The sequence below is a fragment of the Delphinapterus leucas genome, chromosome 2 (genome assembly GCF_059928025.1).
Source record: "Delphinapterus leucas isolate spDelLeu-1000000601 "Yukka" chromosome 2, BTC_Dleu_Yukka2, whole genome shotgun sequence".
NCBI lineage: Eukaryota > Metazoa > Chordata > Mammalia > Artiodactyla > Monodontidae > Delphinapterus > Delphinapterus leucas.
In genome coordinates, this window is record NC_143130.1 from 124586955 (window position 1) to 124614534 (window position 27580).

Sequence of the window (27580 nt, forward strand, 5' to 3'; positions counted from 1 at the left end):
CAGAGCACCACCTAAACAAACTCCAGAGATGGGCGCAAGCCGCAACTATCAGCTCAGACCCCAGAGACAGGCATGAAACACTAATGCTACTGCTGCAGCCACCAAGAATCCTGTGTGCAAGCACAGGTCACTATCCACACCCACCCACTACCACAGGAGCCTGTGCAGCCTGCTACTGCCAGGGTCCCATGATCTAAGGACAACTTCCCTGGGAAAACACACAGCATGCCCCAGGCTGTTGCAATGTCATGCTAGCCTTTGCCACCACAGGGTCACCCTGCATTCCAATTATAGCTACCGTATCCCTCCCTCGCCCCAGCCTGAATGAGCAAGAGCCCCCTAATTATCTACTGCTTTAACCCCATCCTGTCTGGGCAGGGAACAGATGCCTGAGGGCGACCTACATGCAGAGGTGGGGCGAAAACCAAAGCTGAACTCCAGGAGCTGTGCAAATAAAGAAGAGAAAGAGAAATTTCTCCATGCAACCTCAGAAGCAGCGGATTAAATCCCCACAATCTACTTACGTACCCTGCATCTGTGGAATACCTGAATAGATAACAAATCATCCCAATATTGTGGCAGTGGACTTTGGGAGCAACTGTAGCCCTGGGGTTTGCTATCTGCAACTGATTTGTTTCTGATTTTTATATTTCTCTTAGTTTAGTGTTTAGTGCTTGTTATCACTGGTGGATTTGTTTATTGGTTTGGTTGCTCTCTTATTTTCTCTTCTTTAATCATTATATATATTTTTTAATTTTTTTATTTTAATAATTATTTTAGTTATTTCATTTATTTATTTTTTCTTTCTTTTTCCTCCCTTTTGTTCTGAGCCATGTGACTGACAGGGTTTTGGTGTTCCGCCCTGGTGTCAGCCCTGAGCCTCTAAGGTAAGAGAGCCAAGATCCAACCATTAGACCACCAGAGACCTCCCGGCCCCATATGATATCAACTGGCGAGAGACTTCCCAGAGATCTCTGTCTCAATGCTAAGACCCATATCCACCCAACGGCCAGCACACTCCAGTGCTGGATGATGCATGCCAAACAACTAGCAAGACAGGAACACAACCCAACCCATTAGCAGAGAGGCTGCCTGAAATCATAATGTCAGACACTCCAAAACACACAGCTGGATGCAGCCCTGCCAACCAGAAAGACAAGATCTAGACCCACCCACAAGAATACAGGCACCCGTCCCCACTACCAGGAAGCCTGCACAACCCACTGAAACAACATCACCCACTCAGGACAGACACCAAAAACAATGATAACTACAAACCAGCAGCCTGCAAAAAGAGGACCACAAACACAGTAAGTTAAACAAACTGAGGAGACAGAGAAGTATGCAGCAGATAAAGGAGCAAGGTAAAAAACCCACCAGACCAAACAAATGAAGAGGAAATAGGCAGTCTACCTGAAAAAAAATTCAGAGTAATGATAATAAAGATGATCCAAAATCTTGGAAATAGAATGAAGGAAATACAAGAAATGTTTAACAAGGACCTAGAAGAACTAAAGAGCAAACAAACAATGATAAACAACACAATAAATGAAATTTAAAATTCTCTAGAAGGAATCAATAGCAGAATAACTGAGGCAGAAGAATGGATAAGTGACCTGGAAGATAAAAAAATGGAAATAACTACCACAGAGCAGTATAAAGATAAAAGAATGAAAAGAATTGAAGACAGTCTCAGAGACATCTTGGACAACATTAAATGCACCAACATTCAAATTATAGGGGTCCCAGAAGGAGAAGAGAAAAAGAAATGGTCTGAGAAAATATTTGAGGAGATTATAGTTGCAAACTTGAAAGGAAATAGTCAGTCAAGTCCAGGAAGAACAGAGAGTCTCATACAGGATAAATCCAAGGAGAAACACACAAAGACACATATTAATCAACCTGTCAAAAATTAAATACAAAGAAAATATATTAAAAGCTGCAAGGGAAAAGCAACAAATAACATACAAGGGAATCCCTATAAGGTTAACAGCTGATCTTTCAGTAGAATCTCTACAAGCCAAAAGGGTGTGGCAGGACATATTTAAAGTGCTGAAAGGGAAAAACCTACAACCAAAATTACTCTACAGAGCAAGGATCTCATTCAGATTTCATGGAGAAATTAAAAACTTTACAGACAAGCAAAAGCTAAGAGAATTCAGCACCACCAAACCAGCTTCACAACAAATGCTAAAGGAACTTCTAGAGGCAGGAAACACAAGAGAAGGAAAAGACCTATGATAACAAACAAAAAACAATTATGAAAATGGTAATAGGAACATACATATCGATAATTATCTTAAACGTAAATGGATTCAATGCTCCAACCAAAAGATATAAACTGATGAATGGATACAAAAACAAGACCCATATATATGTTGTCCACAAGGGACGCACTTCAGACCTAGGAACACATACAGACTGAAAGTGAGAGGATGGAAAAAAGATATTTCATGCAAATGGAAAACAAAAGAAAGCTGGAGTAGCAATTCTCATAACAGACAACATAGACTTTAAAATAAAGACTATTACAAGAGACAAAGAAGGACACTATGTAATGATCAAGGGATCAATATAATGATCAATGATCAAGGGGATCAATCCAAGAAGAAGATATAAAAATTGTAAATATTCATGCACCCAACATAGGAGCACCTCAATACATAAGGCAAATATTACCAGCCATAAAAGGGGAAATCAACAGTAACACTGTAATAGTAGGGGATTTTAACACCACACTTTCACCAATGGAAAGATCATCCAAAATGAAAATAATTAGGGAAACACAAACTTTAAATGATACATTAAACAGAATGGACTTAATTGATATTTATAGGACATTCCATCCAAAAACAACAGAATACACGTTCTTCTCAAGTGCTTATGGAACATTCTCTAGGATAGACCATACCTTGGGTAACAAATCAAGCCTTGGTTAATTTTAAAAAATTGGAATCGGATCAAGTATCTTTTCTGACCACAAAGCTATGAGACTAGATATAAGTTACAGGAAAATAGCTGTAAAAAACACAAACACATGGAGGCTAAACAATACACTACTAAATAAACAAGAGATCACTGAAGAAATCAGAGAGGAATTCAAAAAAATACCTAGAAACAAATGACAATGAAAATACAATGACCCAAAACATCTGTGATGCAGCAAAAGCAGTTCTTAGAGGGAAGTTTCTAGCAATACAATCCTACCTCAAGAAATAAGAAACATCTCAAATAAACAACCTAACCTTACACCTAAAGCAATTAGAGAAAGAAGAAAACCCCAAAGTTAGTAGAAGGAAAGAAATCATAAAGATCAGATCAGAAATAAATGAAAAAGAAATGAAGGAAACAATATCCAAGATCAATAAAACTAAAAGCCAGTTCTTTGAGAAGATAAACAAACTTGATAAACCATTAGCCAGACTCATCAACAAAAAAACAGAGAAGACTTAAATCAACAGAATTAGAAATGAAAAAGGAGAAGTAACAACTGACACTGCAGAAATATGAAGGCTCGTGAGAGATTCCTACAAGCAACTCTGTGCCAATAAAATGGACAACCTGGAAGAAATGGACAAATTCTTAGAAAAGCATAACCTTCCGAGTGGAACCAGGACAAAATAGAAAATATAAACAGATCAATCACAAGCACTGAAATTGAAACTGTGATTATAAATCTTCCAATAAGCAAAAGCCCAGGACCAGAGGGCTTCAGAGGCAAAATCTATCAAACATTTAGAGAAGAGCTAACACCTATCCTTCACAAACTCTTCCAAAATATAGCAGAGGAAGGAACACTCCCAAGCTCATTCTACGAGGCCACCATCACCCTGATACCAAAACCAGACAAACATGTCATAAAGAAAGAAAACTACGGGCCAATATCACTGATGAACATAGATGCAAAAATCTTCAACAGAATACTAGCAAACAGAATAAAACAGCACATTGAATGGATCATACACCATGATCAAGTGGGGTTTATCTGAGGAATGCAAGGATTCTTCAATATACGCAAATCAATCAATGTGATACACCATATTAACAAACTGAAAGATAAAAACCATATGATCATCTCAGTAGATGCAGAGAAAGCTTTCAACAAAATTCAACACCGATTTATGATAAAAACCCTCCAGAAAGTAGGCATAGAGGGAACTTACCTCCGCATAATAAAGGCCATATATGACAAACCCACAGCCACCATCATTCTCAATGGTAAAAAATTGAAACCATTTCCTCTAAGATCAGGAACAAGAAAACGTTGCCCACTCCAACCACTATTATTCAACATAGTTTTGGGAGTTTTAGCCACAGCAATCAGAGAAGAAAAAGTAATGGAAGTAATCCAAATTGGAAAAGAAGAAGTAAAACTGTCACTGTTTGCAGATGACATGATACTAAACACAGAGAATCCTAAAGATGCTACCAGAAAGCTACTAGACCTAATCAATGAATTTGGTAAAGTAGCAGGATACAAAATTACTGCACAGAAATCTCTTGCATTCCTATATACTAATGATGAAAAATCTTAAACAGAAATTAAGGAAATGCTCCCATTTACCACCACAACAAAAAGAATAAAATACCTAGGAATAAACCTACCTAAGGAGACAAAAGACCTGTACGCAGAAAACTATAAGACACTGATAAAAGAAATTAAAGGTGATACAAAGAGATGGAGAGATATACCATGTTCTTGGATTGGAAGAATCAGCATTGTGAAAATGACTATACTACCCAAAGCAATCTAGAGATTCAATGCAATCCCTATGAAACTACCATTGGCATTTTTCACAGAACTAGAACAAAAAATTTCAAAATGTATATGGAAACACCAAAGACACCAAATAGCCAAAGCAAACTTGAGAAACAAAAACTGAGCTGGAGGAATCAGGCTCCCTGACTTCAGATTATACTATAAAGTTACAGTAATCAAGATATTATGGTACTGGCACAGAAACAGAAATATAGATCAATGGAACAGGATAGAAACCCAGAGGTAAACCCATGCACATATGGTCACCTTATCTTTGATAAAAGAGGCAAGAATATACAACTGAGAAAAGACAGCCTCTTCAATAAGTGGTGCTGGGAAAACTGGACAGGTACATGTAAAGAAAGAAATTAGAACACTTCCTAACACCATACACAAAAATAAACTCAAAATGCATTAAAGACCTAAATGTAAGGCCAGACACTGTAAAACTCTTAAAGGAAAACATAGGCAGAACACTCTATGACATAAATCACAGCAAGATTCTTTTTGACCCACCTCCTAGAGAAATGGAAATAAAAACAAAAATAAACAAATGGGACCTAATGAAACAAAACTTTTGCACAGCAAAGGAAACCATACACAAGACAAAAGACCACCCTTAGAATGGGAGAAAATATTTGCCAATGAACCAACTGACAAAGGATTAATCTCCAAATTATACAAGCAGCCCATGCAGCTCAATATCAAAAAAACAAACAACCCAATCCAAAATTGGGCAGAAGGCCTAAACAGACATGTCTCCAAAGAAGATATACAGATTGCCAACAAACACATGAAAGGATGTTCAACATCACTAATCATTAGAGAAATGCAAATCAAAATTACAATGTGGTATCACCTCACACCAGTCAGAATGGCCTTCATCAAAAAATCTACAAACAGTAAATGCTGGAGAGGGTGTGGAGAAAAGGGAACCCTCTCGCACTGTTGGTGGGAATGTAAACTGATACAGCCACTATAGAGAACAGTATAGAGGTTCCTTAAAAAACTACAAATAGAGCTACCATATGACCCAGCAATACCACTTCTGGGCATATACCCTGAGAAAACCATAATTCAAAAAGAGTCATGTGCCACAATGTTAATTGCAGCTCTATTTACAATAGCCAGGACATGGAAGCAACCTAAGTGTCCATCAAGAGATGAATTGGTAAAGAATAGGTGGCACATGTATACAATGGAATATTACTCAGCCATAAAGAGAAATGAAATTGAGTTATTTGTAGTGAGGTGGATGGACCTAGAGTCTGTCCTACAGAGTGAAGTAAGTCAGAAAGAGAAAAACAAATACCGAATGCTAACACATATATATGGAATCTAAAAAAAAAAAAAAAACGTTCTGAGGAACTTCAGGGCAGGACAGGAATGAAGACACAGGCATAGAGAGTTGAGTTAAGGACACGGGAAGGGGGAAAGGTAGGCTGGGAGGAAGTGAGAAAGTAACATTGACATATATACACTACCAAATGTGAAATAGCTAGTGGGAAGCAGCCATGGCACAGCGAGATCAGCTCCATGCTTTGTGTCCACCTAGAGGGGTGGGATAGGGAGGGTGGGAGTGAGACACAAGAGGGAGAGGATATGGGGATATGTGTACACATATAGCTGACTCACTTTGTTATACAGCAGAAACTAACACAACACTGTAAAGCAATTATACTCCAATAAAGGTGATAAAAAAAAGAGTTCCTTTAACATTTGTGTCATTTACACTACACCACTTTGAATACAAAGTGACATAATAAGAATGCTTTATAGAAGCACTGTTTCTTAGGCATCTTCAGTATTCTCCTCAGAGACCCTCCTAATTTTTCCCAAATTAGTGTCATGAATCCTGAGAGAACATGTCATATGTGCTCCAAAATCTCATTTTAGTTTTTTCTACATAGCATCTCTGTGTTCCTCTCTGCAGTTCACTGGCTTATGTCTCTTTTCATCAGCAATTCCAAGTGTCAGTTATGCTATTAATAGCCAAAGAGGGTTCCAGAACTGCTGCTCTTGTTTATATTGTCTTGTATTCTTGCTGATTGCCTATGTTGTGGGCTCTGCTATCTATACCATCTCCTGTTGTTGGTACCATTGACTAAAGTTTAGAACCTAAACCTAAAGTTTAGAACCTAAAGCCCCAAGTGGATACTGAGTACTTGAAATGAGGCTACTCTGACTGAAGCTCTGATTTTTATTTTGAAATTTTAAAACTGATCTTTGAGTGATTAGAAAACTCTTAAGTATGGAATAACTTGATTATATGAATTTATTTTTCACTTGTACATTTAAAAAATCTAAATACAATTATTTCCAAAGAAAATTTAACATTTGATTTGAGAAATGCTGTAAGTGTAAAATACAGACAAGATTTCCATTTCTTTTTTTCTTATTTTTTTGGCTACTATAAAGTTTAAAATTACATATGCGGCTAGTGTTACAATTCTGTTGGATAGTGCTGTTTTGCACTAAGACTTTCAATATCCTTTTTAGCTCATTTTAAAAATAATGTTCTGTTGGGGAAATATAATTAAAAACAGCCTCTTGCCAACCTCTCCACAAATATAGAAGAGAAAGAAAAGTTCTATTTTTAAATAAGCATGAAATCAAAATACAATGTATTAATATATCATAGGCAATTGGCTAAAGAGATTGCAAGATAGAAGTCTCATTAGTTTGCACAGTGGAGCATATGCAACCCATTCCACACAAGTTCTCAAAGTAAATGATAACTAGTCCTTAAGTAGGGAACTTCATGGAAACACTTGTGATACACTGTCATTCTAAATTCATCTGCCAATTGGGATAGTCTCATGTATTTGCTAATTACCTTTCTCTAAAAGAAAAACAAGTTTCTCATCTCTTAAAACAGTAGGTAGGTTTTCAACCTACAGCACAGCACAGGCTAAAGTTAGGCTCCTACCGTCCTAGGGGCAATGGGAGATATGGGTACAATCCTTTTTGATTACTTCTCAAAAAGATGTTTCCCAGGTCCTTGAGAAAAAGATTTCTGGCTTATAAAGCTAGCTGGGGATCTATTTAGCCTTTTAAAATATTTATATACACCTCAAAGGGGCAGAGAAAGCATTACAGTTACAGGTTATCTAAAGTAAATGTTCAAAGAAAAAGCCCAGGGAGGGAAGCATCTTTGCTGTCTTACACCAGAGAAGCTCAATATTTTTGTTTTTAGATTTGTATTTACACTTACAGTTCTTATTTCATGTGAGTTATAACAGTAATATTAGTATATATATAGTAAAACAACTTAAAATAGGAATATTTAATAATAATTTGCAATATTATTTTTCCCCTTATTCCTAATTCCTCATCTTTTGTTATAGTTAAATCACTTGCTTTCCCAGAGATTAATAATGTATTGTTTATTTTCCCCTTTTACATATCACAGAGGATATTTCTTTCTTTTGGCCTGCCTACCTTTTTGGCATGTGCAATTCACTCACTCCATGTTTGGGTGGGGTTTTTTGTTGCTTTTTTATTGTTTTTTAAATCAGTTGGCTCCATCTTTCTTCTCCAGAGATGGCACAGAACTCAAGCTGTAGTAGAGTTTGTTTGTTTGTTTCCCCTAGGATTAATATGAATTCTTGGAAGAAATTACACTTCATCTATGAGACTACAAACTCTAAGGACAAGTTAACCTATAACTGAGGGAAGTGATTTTGCAGCTTCTTGGAGAGTTTACCTAAGAATGAATTTAACTCAGAGAAAAGCAGAGCTGAGTTGAAGGGAGAAAAAGAGAGGTCCATGTGTTATGGCTGAGCTCTTGGATTCAGCAGTGCCTGTAGTCAGACCCCATTGTGCATTTTCTACGTAAGAGCTTCACATACTTCACCTCTGCTTAAGCTGGCTGAGGTTGGATTTTTGTTTTTTCAAGCACAGATTTCCAGCCTATACACATATATGTGAGACTTTGTCTTAATTTAATCAGAATGCACATATATGTGAGACTTTGTCTTAATTTAATCAGAATGCAATGTATTATATAAGACAAATGATCATTTTAGAGTGCTCCTTTATGTCCAGTTTACATCCACAGTTTTTTATTGGTTTGACTGTCCAGACATAAATTTCTAGACTTTCCTTTAGACAATTTCAACATTCTATATAATTGTTATGGTCAGTACAGACTCTTTAAAAGGGGATCTTAAAAATAAGCTGTGGGTTTAATTGAATTAGTTTTATTATGATAATATTTAAAATATACAAAAAAATAGTATATAAACTATTATTATAGTAATAGTTTAATACCACTTATAACAGTATTAAACCAAAACAAATTCTGATGCAAATACAAATTCTAAAAAATCCAATAATACATAAATTATTTACATATATTACGTATGTTTCTGGGGTCGGAATCCCTAATCATAAGAAAAGTCCTCTACTTTGTTCCAGCATTTTCATAGATTTGTATCTGTGTGTTTTGGGTGATATCAGTAACTTAGGTTGATTTATCTGAGTTATATAAAGTAGAGATTCTTTTTTTTAATTAGACACCCAATTGTCCCCAAGGCATTTATTTACCAGCCTACTCTTCCCATTAATTTGAAATAGGCACCTTTATAAACTTTCAAATACAGCATTTCCCCCTCAGTAGTTTGAAAACATTTTGCCCTATTTTTCTTTCTAGACCAGCAAACTTATCAAAATCTTCTTTATTATATACTTACTACTCTTTTTACTGCTAATAAAATATTCCAGTTTTGTTTGTATAGATCAGAATCTCTTCAACATACCTACCTTCAAGCTGAATTTATTACTTACTAGTGTGACAGAAATTTATGGAGTTTGGCATATCTGTGCTATTCTCAGCCAAGTGATAACTCAATTGGTATTATTCAGATTCATCTGACAGTAACTTGGCACCTCCTGTGCCAAACTTTTCTCTTTCTCTCTTCTCTCAATGGATAGAAAGATAGACAACATCTCTTTCTCTTTCTTGAGCTCACCTTTGAAATTTTCTCTTTATCGTTATTTGTATTCTTCTATGAGATGGTCATTCAGGTGCAGCCACGAGATGAGACAGAGAGGCTCGGGAAAAGAAGTTTAAATACTCACAGATCCTCAAGACAGCAGGCACTGCATGCCATGCAAGGCCACATGAAAAGCACCAGGGTGGTCAGGAGGCAGAATACAGAGGGAGGTGAAAGCATTAGGCCAGAGCCTTCACTGGGGTTTCCAAGGGAAAGGCCAAAAAGGGTGGGGTAACAGTTTATGATTGGCTAGTTTGAATGATTTTGGCAGGCTCTAAGCTATGGGGGGGTGGGGGTGGGGGGGTGCCTAGTTGCCTGGTCCCTGGCCCTGGAATGATTAAGGCAGAAGAATATTGGCCCTTGGGGTGCATGGGACAGATTGAGGAAGTATGGCTCTGGATTGATTAGGCTGCACATCAAAGGCATACTCCAGATGCCCTTTGCCCCTGGAAGCGCAGACTTCCCAAGCCAGAAAGTTTTTTTTTTTTTAATGTCAAGACACAATAATATATACCATTTAAAAAAATACATTATTACCTCCAAATTTAATGAAGATATATTTCATACTATCAATTTTATATTTTTGCAGCCTAGCTGGATGTTCTTTCTGGGAGAGTACATTTTTTGTTATTGTTACCTTAATGATGAATCTGCTTCTCTGTGTGTTTATGAGTATGTCTGTGTTGGGGAAGGTGGTCATACGGAAGGGGTTTTAAGCCCAGGGTAATTAACTCTTCTACACGGGATTTCAAATAGTCTGTATCTGTTGAGTTTTAGTGGAATGTTCCTATCTGCTTTATATGTTACAGAAATTGTTCTAATATAGTTATATCACTGCTCTGAGCCATAACTACTTTCTGATACACACACATATATATGTATATGTATATATGTGTATATGTATACATACATATGTACATGGCAAAATATATGTTCTATATTTACACATATATAAGTATACCCTGTAGTTGAGCATACATATATGTAAGTAAAGTATTTGTGTGTTTAAATACTTTTTACCAGAAATTCCAACATACTATGTTTGTTGTACTTAGATTTTTCAGCTCAAATTGAACCAGAAACTTTTGTAGTGTTTCTTTACTTCAGAAAGTATTTGTCTTCTAAAGAAACCCTAGTGTTTCTGCCCATCATGCTCCAGACTTGCAGGAAGGTTTGAAATCTAGCAGTTCCATATTGTGGCTCAAAGTTGGATCACTGATATCCTCTTCATTACATAGAAGCTACAAAAATCATTGAGCATTGTTTTCGATGTTTAATAATATTTTGACTGATGCTTTTATACTTCCTGTCAAAAACATTCATCTGCTCTGTCAATATTCTGAAAAAAACTCAATTATTTTATTTTCATTTATTGATGTAATTTAAGCAAACATTTTAGTAGGCACATATTCACAATAGATTGGTTTTGAACTTTCTACCTTGCTTTTGTATAGATTTTATGGAAGTGTGTATTCTAAGACACAAATTCACAGGACATGCAAGGTGGTATTTGTTAGTCCAGGAAACATGGATTTTTATAAAAATTTAATAGCCAATAAATGTAATACCATGAAAATGTGGGAAGAGGATAAAATATTTATGTAACCTTTTGTGTGCCATGGAAATAATCCATTTCCAGGTTTCATATATCATGACATGATTTTTTTCCTCAGATCTTTCCTTAAGCATAGATTTTTTTTAATATGATGATTTGCCATCAATTATGTCTATGGTCTATAGTCATAATATAGTCAATATCATTAAGTATATAAGAACAGATAATATCTTATGTAATATTTTGCACTCATTTTAATAAATAAGTTTTATTGATTTATCCTTGAGTTAACCATTTTCCATATAGTTAAATATAGGATGACAGATAAGTAGTATAATGGATATGCATCACAAAAATGGATATCATACTTTAAAAGTTTACAATCTATAGGAATAGATTGAAGGATGGAAGAAAGAGTTTTTATAATTTCTAAAGAAATCATAATAAAGCAGCCTGATTTCAGATAGCATGGGGTGTGAAAGATAGTTTCAAAATGAAAATTAAAAGTAAATGCAGTGGGGCTTCCCTGGTGGCGCAGTGGTTGAGAGCCCGCCTGCCGATGCAGGGGACACGGGCTCGTGCCCCGGTCCGGGAAGATCCCACATGCTGCGGAGCGGCTGGGCCCGTGAGCCATGGCTGCTGAGCCTGTGCGTCCGGAGCCTATGCTCCGCAGAGCGAGAGGCCACAACAGTGAGAGGCCCGCGTACCGCAAAAAAAAAAAAAAAAAGTATATGCAGTGAAAATTCTATAGAAATAAGTTATAGATTAGTTAGAAATGTATGAGAAAATAACTATACTCTTCATAAGAAAACATTGCAAATAGGAGGGGGTATTTAAACACATATTTCTGATTGCTGAGCTGATTTCAGGAGTAATGACTAAATTTACAGCTACTTTTTCATACCCATATTTGTTAGGTATGAACAGTATGGGCACTCAGAAATTACCTTATCATGGTTTCCATATGTACACTCTGTGCCAGTGAATAAAGAAATCATTTTTGTATCAATCTAAGGCAGTATGTTCTGCAAAAATGTATCTAGTAGAGTTATACTTTTCTAGGATTAATATTTTTCTTTTCAGATAATTTTTATTTTTTATTAACTTACAGTTGATTTACAACATTAATTAGTCTCAGGTCTACAACATAATGATCAAATATTTTTATAGTTTATATTAAACTCCATTTACAGCTTTATAACATATTAACTGTACTCCCTGTGCTGTACAATATATACTTGTAGTTTATTTATTTTATATATAGTAGTTTGTACCTCTTAATCCCCTACTCCTACTGTGCCCCTCACCCTTCCTTCTCCCCACTTGTAACTAATAGTTTGTTCTCTATATCTGTGAACCTGTTTCTGTTTTGTTACATTCATTCGCTTTATTTTTAGATTTCATATATGTGTTAGCATACAGTATTTGTCTTCCCTCTGTCTGATCTATTTCACTAAGCATAATGCCCTCCAAGTCCATCCATGTTGTATAAATGGCAAAGTTTCATTCCTTTATGGCTTAGTAATATTCCATTTTGTGTGTGTGTATGTGTGCTTGTGTGTGTGTATGTGTGTGTGTGTATATATATATATATATATATATATGCCACATCTTCTTTATCCAGTCATCTCTTGATGGACACTAAGGTTGCCTCCATATCTTGGCTATTGTAAATAATGCTGCTATGAACATTGGAGTGCGTGTATCTTTTCAAATTAGTACTTTTGTTTTCTTTGGGTATATACACAGGAGTGGAATTGATGGATCATATGGTAGTTCTATTTTTAGTTTTGTCAGGAACTTCCATACCGTTTTCCATAGTAGCTGCACCAATTTACTTTCCCACCAACAGTGTAGGAAGATTTCCTTTTCACCACATGCACTTCAGTGTTTCTTGTTTGTGGTCTTCTTAATGATTACCATTCTGACAGATGTGAGGTGATAGCTCATTGTGGTTTTGATTTGCATTTCTCTGATGATTAGCTATGTTGAGCATCTTTTCATGTGCCTGTTAGTCATCTGTATGTCCTCTTTGGCAAAATGTTTATTCAGGTCTTTTGCTCATTTTTTATTGGGTTTTTTGTTGCTGAGTTGTATGAGCTGTTTATATATTTTAGATATTAACTCCTTAACAGTCATATCACTTGCAAATATTTTCTCTCATTCTATAGGTTGTCTTTTCATTTTGTGGAAGGTTTCCTTTGCTATGCAAAAACTTTTAAGTTTAATTAGGTCCCATTTGTTTATTTTTGCTTCTGTTTTCTCTTGCCTTAGGAGACATATACAAATAATATTATTGTGATTGATGTCAGAGTGTTCTGCCTGTGTTTTATACCCTTTTCCCTCCGGGACCCCTATTATGTGAATGTTAATATTCTTGATGTTGTCCCACAGGTCCTTTAAAATATTCTCATTTTTTAAAATTTGTTTTTCTTTTTGCTGTTTTGTTTGGGTGATTTCTATTCTATCTTCCAGAACACTTAGGCATTCTTCTGTATCACCTAGTCTGCTGTTAATTCCTTCTGGTGTGTTTTTCATTTTAGTTATTATATTCATCAGCTCTGACTGGTGGTTTGTATTTTCTGGTTCTCTGTTAAAATTCTCACTGTATTCATTTATTCTTTTTCCTAGTTCAATTAGCACTATTATACTAATGCTCTGAACCCTTTACCTGGTCATTTATTTATCTCTATTTTATTAGTTTTTTTTTTTAAGTTTTTTTCTTATTCTATTAATTGAAACAAATTCCCCTATCTTATGTTGCCTACCTTACTCTGTCTCTATGAAATTCAGTGAAACAGTTACCTGTCCTGGTTTTGAAAATATATTCTTGTGTGGGAGCTTCCCTCTGCAGTGTAATTGTGCCCACTGGCTTTGGTGGGAGCGCTAGATTTGAAATGAGCATAGGTCACATCTCCCCCCAGGGTTTGCTGACAGCTATTACCTTCGTGGGACATTGGGCTGGAGATAGAGGGGCTAGAGCTAGAACAAGGTGTGAGCCAAGGCTTCTCCTATGATTGCTGGTTGACAGTGTTCTATTGGGGGTAAGAGCAGGACCCAAGGTGCTGGAGCTGAAGAGGTGAGGGTTAAGTCCGAGCTGGTTCTGTTCCCTCTAAGTGTACACTCTATTTCCTCCCAGCCTCAGCACCTTCACTCCAGAGGGGATCAGTGCTAGAGCATAAGGGGTCTGAGCCAGCACCTGATGCCTGCTGGGGCACACACTGATGCAATCCCAGCACACCAGTCAGAATTCCAGACCACTCTCTGTCCACTGCCTCTGGGAGCACCAGTAATGGCCACTTTTGCCCAGTTCAGGTGCAGTGCCGGGTCCAAGCCAGATTTAGCTCCCACAACTACGCACTGTCCTTAGCAATGACAGCCTTCACCCTAGTGGGGAGCTGCACCAGAGCAAGAGGGGCTGGAGTGGGCATTTGGTGTCAGCTTGTGCATAGGCTGGGATAGTCCCAGCATACCAGTGAGAGCGTGAGACAGCTCCGGATCCACCGCCTCTGCAAGTGCCAGCAGCCACAGCCCCCACCCTGTTCAGACGCAGCGCCAGGTCCGAGCCTGCTCCATCCCCCTTGACTGCAAACTCTCCTCTGCAGTGCAGCCTTCACCCCAGTGGGAAGCCATGCCAAAGCTGGAGGAGCTGGGAAGTTGCAGGAAACTGGCCAGAATCTTGAGCAGTCTCAATCTACTCCCTCCACCTTGTTCCTGGGTATAAGCAAGCAGGTTCTTAATAAGCAGTCTAGGTTTCGTACACTCCTCCTGTTAGTCCCACTGGTTTTCAAGCCAGCTAAGGGGATTCATCTTCCTGGTGTTGGATATCAGGGCTGGGGTGTCCAACATGTGGTTCAGACTACTCTCTCCCAGGGAGGATCTTTGAACCCATGCAATTCCCCTTCTTTTCTGTGTTCTCTCCTAGAGGTACAGGTCCTGAATTGATTGCTTGTCTCCCCTTCCTACCTGACTCCATGTAGATCATTCTTTATAACTTTGTTGTGTAAGGGTCTTTATGCCAGTCTCCAGTTTGTTTTCAGTGAGAATTGCTCCATATGTAGATGTGTTTTTTTTTTGTTTTTTTTTTTTGCTGTACACGGGCCTCTCACCGTTGTGGCCTCGCCTGCCGCGGAGCACAGGCTCCGGACGCGCAGGCTCAGCGGTCATGGCTCACAGGCTCAGCCGCTCTGTGGCATGTGGGATCCTCCTGGACCGGGGCACGAACCCGCGTGCCCCTGCATTGGCAGGCGGACTCTCAACCACTGCGCCACCAGGGAAGCCCGTAGATGTATTTTTGATGTGTTCGTGGGGGAAGGTGAGCCCAGGGTCCTCCTGCTCTGCCATCTTGATCTCCTCCTCCCAGATTATTTTTAAATCTAACTTAGGTTTCTGCTTATAACTATATTTAAACATATTTGGAAACATGCTGAACATCATTTCCTAAATCATTTTAGGCTCCCAGGAATTGATTCAGTGCTCATAAATAAGTGCTATTGTTAGAAGAGTATTCCAGTTCCATATTAGTAAAAATAAATTCAATGATCACCAAGCTAGTATTTCCCATTTGATCCTGATATTTGTGTATCTTCTAGTAAGCTGTTTGGAAATTAAATTATTCTATGTGAGACATTCTAGAAATTTAACCAGAAAAAGCATTCTTTATTTTTCTGAGTAACTAGAAAGCTATTTCAATTACCAAATTCTCATCAATTTCAGCTTTGTTCCAAGATGAATAGAGAAAGCTAGAATATCTCAAAACTGAAATTATAGTAAGCTACAATTTTATAATGAAAGTGAATTATCTAATATAAAATTCTGTATACTTCAGATTTTCAAATAATTTTCCCGAACTCCATCTTCTTCTCATAATATACTTTAAATGCACAGTTTAATTCTCCAGCATAAATTAATTAAATTGTAGCTTTTGAATGTCTAGGTCATTCAATACTTTATAAAAAGCAATGAAAGATGAGAAGAGCATGTTCAAAGACAATTAAGACATGTTGTTTGGCTTAAATGACTTTCCAAATTAATAACAAGAAAAATAACTACACAGGTAGTAAATAAATGCAAATGTAATATTGAAGGAGAATTGCCATCAGTATATCAAGTACTTTGAGAGTACTGAGGATAGAAAGATTTCTTCTGGTTCAAGGAGAAGGTGGAGGGTTTTTTTGAGGAAAAGGCATTTGACTCAGACGGCCCAATAAAGGTCCCACTAAAAATGGCATTTCTAGTGCCATTAAATAAGAGAAGGAATTGTTGTACAGAAGGAATATTTTGAATCAAGAAAAGAAAACAGGAGAGTTTAGAGGACATTGGGGCTATTACATTTTTCATTTTTGCTGCATAAGTGTTTCAATTGTCATTTTGGGTCAGACAATTCTTTGTATGCTGTTCCATGCATAGTAGGATGTTTAGCAGCTTCCAAGATCTCTACCAGTAGCACTCATCCTCCAGCCTTGTCATCCATGAATGTTTGCAGACATGCCAGGTACCTCCTAGGGAAAAATTTGTCTCCAGTTATGAACCACTGGGCCACAGTGCAAAATGCATGAGGGATTGTGCTAAAGTATAGGTTGCAATAACTTTTAATGAGTACCTTCTCTGGAAAGTCATTGGCTAATCATTTTGTGTTCATTATCTTATTTAATCTTCACCCTGACCTTATGCCATTATTATAGAAACTAAGAATGAGATGTCTAATGACTTCTAAAATCTCACATCTAATTAGTAGTAGATCTTGGCTTTAAACAGTTATTTGCCTCCGTAACTTGTACATTTGGATATAATGATATACTCTCAACAGACCATAAACCTTGACATTCCTCCCATCAAGAGATGGGGTTGGCTTCCCCAGTCTTTGAATTTGGGAGGGCTTTATGGCTGTTTTAACCAGTATAATATGGAGTAAATGAAGTTGTGCTAGTTTCTGGGCTTATGCCTTGATGGAATGGTTTCCATTTTTATTCTATAAACTCTGGATTTTTGTAAACAGTGGCATTATATAAATTATGGCTTTGTTTTAGTAAGAATTTTGGGGTCAGGAGCTTATATTTGAGAATTGAAATGGAATTGAATACAAGAAAACAAAATACAGTTGTAGTTATTATGAACAAAATTGATGACTGAAATAGGAAAGAGAGAATTTGGAAAAACCGTAATAATGCCATCATATCTTGAATAGATATATTGTAGGATTACAGGAGGAGCAAACTGATTCAAAGCCCCTATTAACTTTGAGTTCATGGAAACTTGACTCTGTATGTTTCTGTTTCCATTTCCCTAGTGACACATCTCCAGCTATATCCCATAGTCATTCTCCTTCCCAGGAATACAGGCATTTGAGGAACAGAATACTAAATAACTGAGCAAGGGGAGGATATGCTTGTAGCAGGTCAGGAGGTCACTAATTGTACTGGAATCTCTGTTGTCTTTGGTCTTTTGGCTTTTTTGCTCAGCCCAGCCTGCTTTTCCAGTAATTTTCTCACTCGTGATGATTTTGATCAGGGGCTATCATTTGTGCTTATCATCACTAGCTGGTCAGCCTTGTCAGTATATATCTGATCCCTTCTTATGGACAGTTTAAAAATTTTCTGTTTCCCACAGAGGTCCTAGGTTCTATGCAGAACTGACGACATATCAAAACAGCTGCTTTAAGTGTTCTTGAATTTTTGGTAATGGTAGTTTCTAAAATACTATATTACAATAAGAATCTTATCTCCTCAGAGATGGAGAAAACCTTTAGATGGAAATGTTGCTTTATTTCACACACATTTTATCCAAGGCATAACTCTGGCCTATGTATTCAATATGAATTCAATGTATTCAATATGCATTCAATGTATTCAATATGCATTCAATATGTATTCTTAGATTGGAGATAATGGTATTAATACTTAAGGGAAAAAAGATAGATATGAATTAGAAAATCTTATGAATATAAGTGATAGGAAATGTCACCATTTCCTGTGTTTTCAATGATGACCTATCCATTCATTATACAGAGTGACATAAGTTCTAGTTTTCTCTGGACAATGTCAATTTATGCCTATTTCCTGATATAATCAATAGCACCCCTCTTTAATCTCAATAGAGGACCTTATTTGGTTAATAAATTATATGGAAACCATATAATAAATTATATTAACCAAAATTATATAAATGTGCAAGTGACTAAGGAGTCTCATATAAGGGTTGTCATAGATTCAACCCCCCCTTCTTTTGCTGTGCAAAAGATTTTCAGTTTGATGTAGACTCATTTGTTGATTTGTGCTTTTGTTGCTTGTGCTTTTTGTGTTGTATCCAAAAAATCATTGCCAAGATTAGTGTCAAGGAGCTTCTTCCTTATGTTTTCTCCTAGGACTTTTATGGTATCAGGTCTTAAACTTTAAGCCTTTTATCCAATTTTGAGTTAATTTTTGTGAGTGGTGTAAGATAAGTGTCTAATTTTATTTTTCTGCAAGTGTTTATCTAGTGTTCCCATTACCACTTGCTGAAGAATCTATTCTTTCCTCATTGGGTTTTCTTGGCTTGCTTGTCAAATACTAGTTGACCATATATGTCAGGGGTTAATTTTGTGCTCTCTATTCTGTTCCATTGGTCTATTTTTTTATGCTAGTACCATACTATTTTAATTAATGTTTCTTTCTATTCTGTGAAAAATGACATTGAAATTTTGATAGGAATTATGTTGGCTCTATAGATGGCTTAGAGTAGTGGAACTTTTTAACAATATTAATTCTTCTTATCCATGAACATAGGATGTCTTTCCATTTGTTTGTGTCTTCCTGAATTTTTTCCAACAAAGTCATAGAGTTTTTGTTGTACAAATCCTGCATTTCCTTAGTTAAATTTATTCCTAGATATGTTATTGTTTTTAGTGCCATTGTGAATAGGATTGTTAACTTCTTTTTCAGATGTTTCATTATAAGTGTATAGAAATGCAATTGATTTCTCTATGTTGATTTTATATTCTGCAACTTTGGTGAATTTGTTGATTGTTTGCAACAGTTTTTTGGTTGAATCTTTGGAACTTGCTTTAGACAAAATCATATCATCTGCAAATGAAGAAAATTTTACTTCTTCCCTTCTGATTTGGGTGACTTTTATATCTTTGTCTTACCTAATTGCTCTAGCAAGGACTTCCAGTACTATATTGAATAGAAGTGGTGAGAGTGGGCATCCTTGTTTTGTTCCTGATCTTAGAGGAAAAACTTTCAGTTATTCTTCATTAGATATAATGTTAGCTGTGGGTTTGTTGTATGTGGCCTTTATTATGTTGAGTTTCATTCTTTCTACACCCAATTTGTTGAGGGTTTTTGCTGTTTTACCATAAGAAGTTGTTTTGTTAAATGCTTTTTTGCATCTATTGTGATAATCATGTCATTTTTATCTTTCATTCTATTAATGTGATGTCTTATGTATATTAATTTGTGTATGTTGAATCATCATTGTATCTCAGGCATAAATCACACTTGATCATGGTGCATAATCATTTTAATGTGTTCTTAATTCAGTTTGATAATACTTTGTAGAGAATTTTTGCATCTGTATTCCTCAGGGATATGTTAGTCCATAGTTGTCATTTCTTGCAGTTTCCTTACATGGCTTTAATATTTTATCTGGCTTTAAGGTAACGCTAGTTTCATAGAATGAATTTGTAATTACTCCCTCTCTTTAAATTTTGGGAAGAGTTTGAGAAGAATTGTCATTAATTTCTCTTTAAATGTTTGTTGGAATTTTCCAGTGAAGCCATCTGGTCCTGGGATTTTCTGGTCTTGGGGTGGTTTTTGATCACTGAGTAAATTTTCTGACTCATTATTTGTCTGTTCAAACTTTCTATTTCTTCCTGATTCAGTCTTGGTAGGTTGTGCTTTAAGGATTTTATCCATTTTTTCTAGGTTATCAAATTTGCTAGCATATAATTACTCATAGTATTCTCTCATGATTCAATATACTTCTGTAATATCAGTTGTGATGATTTCTATTCTAATTTTTTCTGACGTTTTTCTTAGTCTAATTAAAATTTTTTCAGTTTTACTTATCCTTGAAAATCGAGCTCTTAGTTTTGCTTATAATTTCTATTGTTTTTCTGGTCTCTATTTCATTCATTTCCACTCTAATTTTTATTATTTCCTTTTTTTTCTGCTAACTTTGGGCTTAATTTTTTCTTTTTCTAGTTCCTGAGGTATAAAGTTAGGTTGTTTATTTGAGGTCTTTCTAATTTCTTAATATATACATTTATCACTATAGGCTTTCCTTTAAAAACTGCTGTGGCATCATCCTATTGTATTTGGTATGTTTTCATTTTCATTTGTTTTGGCATATTTTTTATTTCTCTTTTGACTTCTTATTTGACCCATTGGTTGTTTAGAAGTATTGTTTAGTTTCCATGCATTTGTACATTTTTGACATCACTCATGTTGCTGACTTTTAGCTTCATACCATTATTGTCAGAAAAGATAGTTGGTATGATTTCCTTCTTCTTAAATTTGCTAAGATTTTTTTTGTGACTTACTATATAATCTATCCTTGAGAATGTTTCATGTATGTTCGAGCAGAATATGTATTCTGCTACTGTTGAATGAAATGTTCCATATATATGTCCATAAATTCCATTTGGTTTACAGTATGGTTTAATTCTGTTTTCTGGTTGATTATCTGTCTGGATGATCTATCTGTTGCTGAAAGTGGGGTATTAAAGCCCTCTACTAATATTGTATCATTTTCCATTACTCCCTTCAGATTTGTTGGTATTTGCTTAATGTATTTACATGCTCTGATATTGGTTATGTATATATTTACAGCCGTTATATCTTTTTGATGTACTGACACCTTCATCAATATATAATGACCTTCTTTGTCTCTTGTTGCCATTTTTGGCTTCAAGTCTATTTGTCTGATATAAGGATGGCTACCCTCATTCTTTTTTTAGTCTCCACTTACATGGTATATCTTCTTCCATCTTTTTACTTTGATCTTATGTGTGTCTTTAGAGCTGAAATGAGTCTCTTGGAGGCAGCATATAGTTGGGTGGTGGTGTTGTTGTTTTGATTCATCCAGCACTCTGTGCCTTTTCACTAGTGAATTTAATCTATTTACATTAAGAGTATTTATTGATAGGTAAAGACTTACTACTGCCATCTTATTAATTCCTTTCTGGTTGTTTTGTGCTTCTGTGTTGCTTTTTCCCTCTGTTTATGCTTACCTTTTTAAGTTGGCTAGATATTTACTCTGTGGTTACCATGGGGCTTACATAAAGCATCTCACAGATAAAACAGTCTGTTTTGTGGTGATAACAACTTATCTTTGTTTTCCTATGAGGCTCCACCCTTTACTTCTCCCCTTTTATAATTTTGACCACAATTTATATGTTTTTATGCTGTGTATCCTTTAACATATTATAGTAGCTAAATCACTCTAAATACTCTTTTTTTGTTAACCTTCATACTATAGTTAAGTGGTTAACATACCATTGTAATACAGAGTTACAGTTTTCTAATTCTGAATATCTATTCTTTACCGTTGCCAGTGTGTTGTGTACTTTCATATGTTTTCATGTCACTAATTAGCATCTTTTTATTTCAATTGAACTCCTTTAAGTATTTCTTGCAAGGCAGGTCTAGTGATGGTGAACTTCCTCAGCTTTTGTTTGGCAGGAAAAGGCTTTATTTCTCCTTTCTATCTGAATGATAACTTTGCCTGATAAATTATTCTTGGCTGGCATTTTTATCTTTTAATACTTTGAATATGTCATTCTACCTCTCCTGACCAGTAAAGTTTCTGCTGAGAAATCTGCTGGTAGCTTAATGGGGTACCCTTGTTGGTTATTTTCTTTTTTCCCTGGACTGCCTTTAAGTTTCTTTCTTTATTGTTGATTCTTGACAGCTCTTTTATAATGTGTCATGGAGAAGGTATTTTTGCATTGAGATCCTAGGGCCTCATGGACTTTTATGTGCAAGTTCTTTCCCAGATTTGGAAAGTTCTCAGCTACTATTTCTTTAAATAAACTATCTACTCCCTTCTCCCTCTTCTTTGGAATTCCCTTTATTCTAATATTTGCTTTTCTGAATAGCACTCATGGGTTTTATTTACTTTTTAAAAAAACTTATTTCCTTTCTTCTAACTGTTTTCCTATATTCCTATTCTTGAAGTAATTTATTCATTCTTCTAACTGGTTTACCCTGCTACAGGTGCTCTCTACTGCATTCTTCATCTCCTTCATTAAATTTTTCAACTCCAGAACTTGTTTGGTTTTTTTTTATAATTTCTATCTCTTTGATTAAAAAAACCTCCTTCTGTCCACTCATTTTATTCTGGATTTTATTGAATTGTCTTTCTGAGGTTTCTTATACCTTGGTGAATTTCTTCATAACAGTGATTTTGAATTCTTTATCATTCAGATTGCAATATTCTATGCCTTTGTTTTTGATTGTTGGAGAATTATCTATTCTGCAATATCATATTTCCTTGATTTTTCATATTTTGAGGTGTGTACTTGTGCTTTCACATTTGAAGTAGCAGATACCTTCTTAACTAAGCTTTTATGTTTTCTTTGATTCTTATAATTCATTAGGATGACAATTAGAAACCTTTTTTTGTATTCCAGAAGGTGGTGATATATAACTTTCAAATATAAACAGAGGCTACTCAGGTAAGAGGAACCAAAAACTTGTGTGAAAACACCACCAACAAGAAAACCAAAAAAAGGAATCTAACTCCTAACCTGACATTTAATATCAGATACACATGCAGAGGAACAAATACACAAACACATAAATAACCATAGTATACTATAAAAGGATAATGACAGTTCTCCAGAAACCAAACTTAAAGTCATGGGATATTGCAATCTAACTGATAGAGAATTCAAAATAGCTGCCATAAAGCAACTCATTGAGATTAAAAAAAAAAAAAAAAACCTCAGAAAAGGCAGTTTAATGAGCTCAGGAATAAAATTAATAAACATAAGGAATACTTTACCAAAGATATTGAAACTCTAATAAAGAACCAAACAAAAATTTTTGAGCTGAAGAAAACAATAAATAACATGAGCATGTTAGAAAGCATGGGAAAGGGAACAGACCATATGGAAGAGGGAACTAATGAGCTCAAAGACAGAAATCTAGAAATGATAAAATTAGAAGAGGAGAAAGAAATAAGATGTAAAAAATGTGAGGAGATTATATGAGAGTTATCTGACTCTTTTAGGAAGGGTAATGTTAGTAAAATGGGTATCCTAGAAGAAGGAAAGAGGGAAAGGGAGCAGGGAAATTATTTAAAGAAATAATAACTGAGAACTCCCAAAACTCTGGCAAGTAACTAGATATAAAATTCCATGAAGCTAAAAGAATACCTAATTACCTTAAATTTAAAAGTCCTTCTCTAAGATACATGATATTAAAATTGTCAAAAGGCAATGACAAAGAATTTTAAAGGCAACCAGAGAAAAAATGGATGATAACCTACAAAGAAACCCCCATTAGTCTATAAGCATATTTCTCAGCAGAAACCATACAGTTCAGGAAGGACTGGAATGATATTCTCGAAAAACTGAAAGACAAAAACTGTACACTGTCACCCAAGAATACTCTGTCTAGGAAAATTATTATTCAGATACAAAGGAGAAATAAAGATTTTCCCAGACAAACAAAAGCTGAGGGAGTTCATCAACATTAGGCCTGATTTACAAGAGATTTGAAAGGAACCCTTCTACCAGAAACAAAATGGCTAAAATACACAAAACTTTGAGCAAGGTCAAAAACAGACAGAACCAGAAAATTGGAACTCTATCAGAATAGGTTTTTTAAACACTTCTATAAAGGTTAAAGGTAGGAAAAAGAAAGCAGAAAAATAACTATAGCTATCTCAGTTTGGTAAGAAATTCACAGCATAAAGAGGGATAATGTAAGACAACAAAAACATAAAAGGGGAAGAGGAAAGGGGCAGAACTTGTATAGGTAAATGAGGATAAGATTCTATCAGCAGAAAAAGAACTACTTTATCTATGAAATATTTTATACAAACCCCAGGGTAACCACAAAACATAAAGCAGAGACAGGAAACATAAAAAAGAGGATACTGAGAAAAATATCATAGAAAAACCACCAAACCAAAATGGCAGACAGAAACACAAGGAAAAAACCAGTGGAGATATAGAAAACATAAGATAAAATGGTAGTACTAAGTCATCATCTATCAATAATCACCCTAAATGTTAATGGATTAAATTCACCAATCAAAAGACCCAGAGTAGCTGGATGGATTAAAAAACAAAACCCAACTATATACTGCCTCCAGGTGACATACCTTAGCTCAAAAGACAACCGTAGGCTAAAAGTGAAGGGATGGTTGATGACACTACAGCAAATAGCAATCAGAAGAAAGTAGGTGTAGCCATACTCATATCAAGCAAAATACACTTCAAGCTTACACAGGTAAAAAGAGACAAAAATGAACAGTATACAATAATAAACAGGACAGTTAATTCATCAAGAAGACATAACCATGACTAATTTATACGCCTAACATAGGAGCAACAAAATATATAAAACAATTAACAACAGATCTAAAGGGAGAAATTGAAAGCAAAACAATAATAGCAGGAGACTTTAACACCCCACTTACATCAATGGATAGATTATCCAGAGTCAACAAGAAAAACAAGTCTTAAATGAAACATTAGACCAGATGGATCTGATAGATTTGTACTGAACACTCCGTTCAAATGTAGCAGAACACACTTTCTTCTCAAGTACACATGGAACGTTCTCAGAGACCGTATGTTGGGACACAAAACAAGTCTCAGTAAATTTACAAAGATTGAAGTCATATCAAGCATTTTCTCTGATCACAATGGAATGAAACTAGAAATCAACTACAAGATGAGAGTGAGAAAACTCCCAAATATGTGGACACTGAACAATATGCAACTGAACAACTGTTAAGTCAATGAAGAAATCAAAGGAGAAATCACTAATTACCTGAAGAAAAATGAAAATAAAAATATGATACACCAAAATCTATGGGATATAACAAAAGCAGTAATAAGAGCAGAAGTTTATAGCAATATAGGCTTACCTAAGTAAACAAGAAAAATCTCAAACAATCTAAAGTTACACCTAAAGGAACGAGAAAAAGAATAACAAAAAATAGTTCAAAATTAGTAGAAGGAAGAAAATAATAGAGATCAGAGCAGAAATAAATAACAGAGACTAAAAGGACAGTAGAAAATATCAGTGAAACTCAGAGCTGGTTCTTTGAAAAGGTAAACAAGATTGGCAAACTATTAACTAGACTAAGAGAAGGACCTGAAAAATAAAATCAGAAGCAAGACGAAAAGTAACAACAGATACCACAGAAATACAAAAGATTGTAAGAGAATATTATGAACAGCTATACACCAACAAATTGGACAATGTAGAATAAATGGACAATTCTTAGAATCATACAACCATCTAAGACTGAATCAGGAAGAAATAGAAAATCTAAATTGACTGTTCATTAGTACAGAGATTGAGTCAGTAATCAAAAAGCTCTTCCAGAACAAAAGTCCAGTACTAGATGGCTTCACAGGTAAATTCTACCACACATTCAAAGATGATTTAATACTTACCCTTCTCAAACTCTCCCAAGAAATTGAAGAGAAGGGAATACTTCCAAACTCATTTTATGAGGCCCACATCACCTGGATATCAAAATGGTGCAAAGACAACACACAAAAAAGAAAACTATAGGCCAATACCTGATGAACATAGATGTAAAAATCCTCAACAAAATATTAGCAAACTGAATTCAACAATACATCTAAAAGATACACCATGATCAAGTGGGATTAGTTCCCAGGGCTGCAAAGATGGTTCAACATCCACAAATCAATCAACATGATATACCATATTATTAAAATAAAGGATAAAAACCATATGATCATTTCAGTAGATGTAGAAAAAGCATTTGATAAAACTCAACACACATTTATGATAAAAGCTCTCAATAAATCATGTATAGAAGGGATATGCCTCAACATAATAAAAGCTGTATGACAAGCTTACAGCTAACATCATAGTCAATGGTGAACAATAGAAAGATATCCCTCTAAAATCAGGAGCAAGACAGAGATGCCCACTTTAACCACTTTGGTTTAACATAGTATTGGAAGTCCTAGCCACAGCAATCAGACAAGAGAAAGAAATAAAAGGCATCCAAATTGGAAGGGAAGAAGTACAAGTACTATTTGCAGATGACATAATACTAAACATAGAAAACCCTAGAGTCTCCACCTAAAAACTTTTAGAAATAATAAATTAATGCAGTAAGGTTTCAGGCTATAAAATCAATATACAAAAATTTGTTGTGTTTATATATGCTAGCAATAAACTATCAGAAAAAAGAAATTAAGAAAAGAATCCCATTAACCATTGCAAAAATAAGAATAAGATACCTAGGAATAAATTTAACCAAGAAGGTGGGAGACCTGTACACTGAAAACCATAAGATACTGTTGAATGAAATTGAAGAAGACACAAATAAAAGGATATTCTGTGCTCGTGAGTTGAAAGAATTAACAGTTAAAATGTCATTATTACCTAAAGCAATCTACAGATTCAATGCAATCCTATCATGCCCTCAAGAACATTTTTCACAGAAATAGAACAAAAAATTCTAAAATTTATATGGAACCACTAAAGACCTCCAATGGCCAAAGCAATCCTGAGAAAAAAGAACAAAGCTGGAGGTATGACACTCCCTGATTTTAAACTATACCTGCAAAACCATAATAATCGAAACAGCTTGTAACTAGCAGAAAAACAGATACATAGATCAATGGAAAAGAACTGAGAGCCCAGAATAAACCTACACACATATGACAATTAATTTATGACAAAGGAGAAAAGAACATACAATGGAGATAAGATAGTCTCTTCAATAAATAGTGCTGGGAAAACTGGACAGTCACATGCAAAACAAGAAACTAGACCACTGTCTCACACCATACACAAAGATGAACTCAAACTGGATTAAAGACTTGATTGTAAGACCTGAAATCATAAAATTGCTAGAAGAAAACATGGGCAGTATGCTCTTTCACCCCAGTCTTAGCAATATCTTTATAGATATGTCTCCTCAGGCAAAGGAAACAAAAGCAAAAATAAACAAATAGGATTACATCAAACTAATTTCTTCTACCCAGCAAGGGAAACATCAATAAAATGAAGAGACAACCTACTGAATGGGAGAAGATACTTGATATCCAATAAGGGATTAATA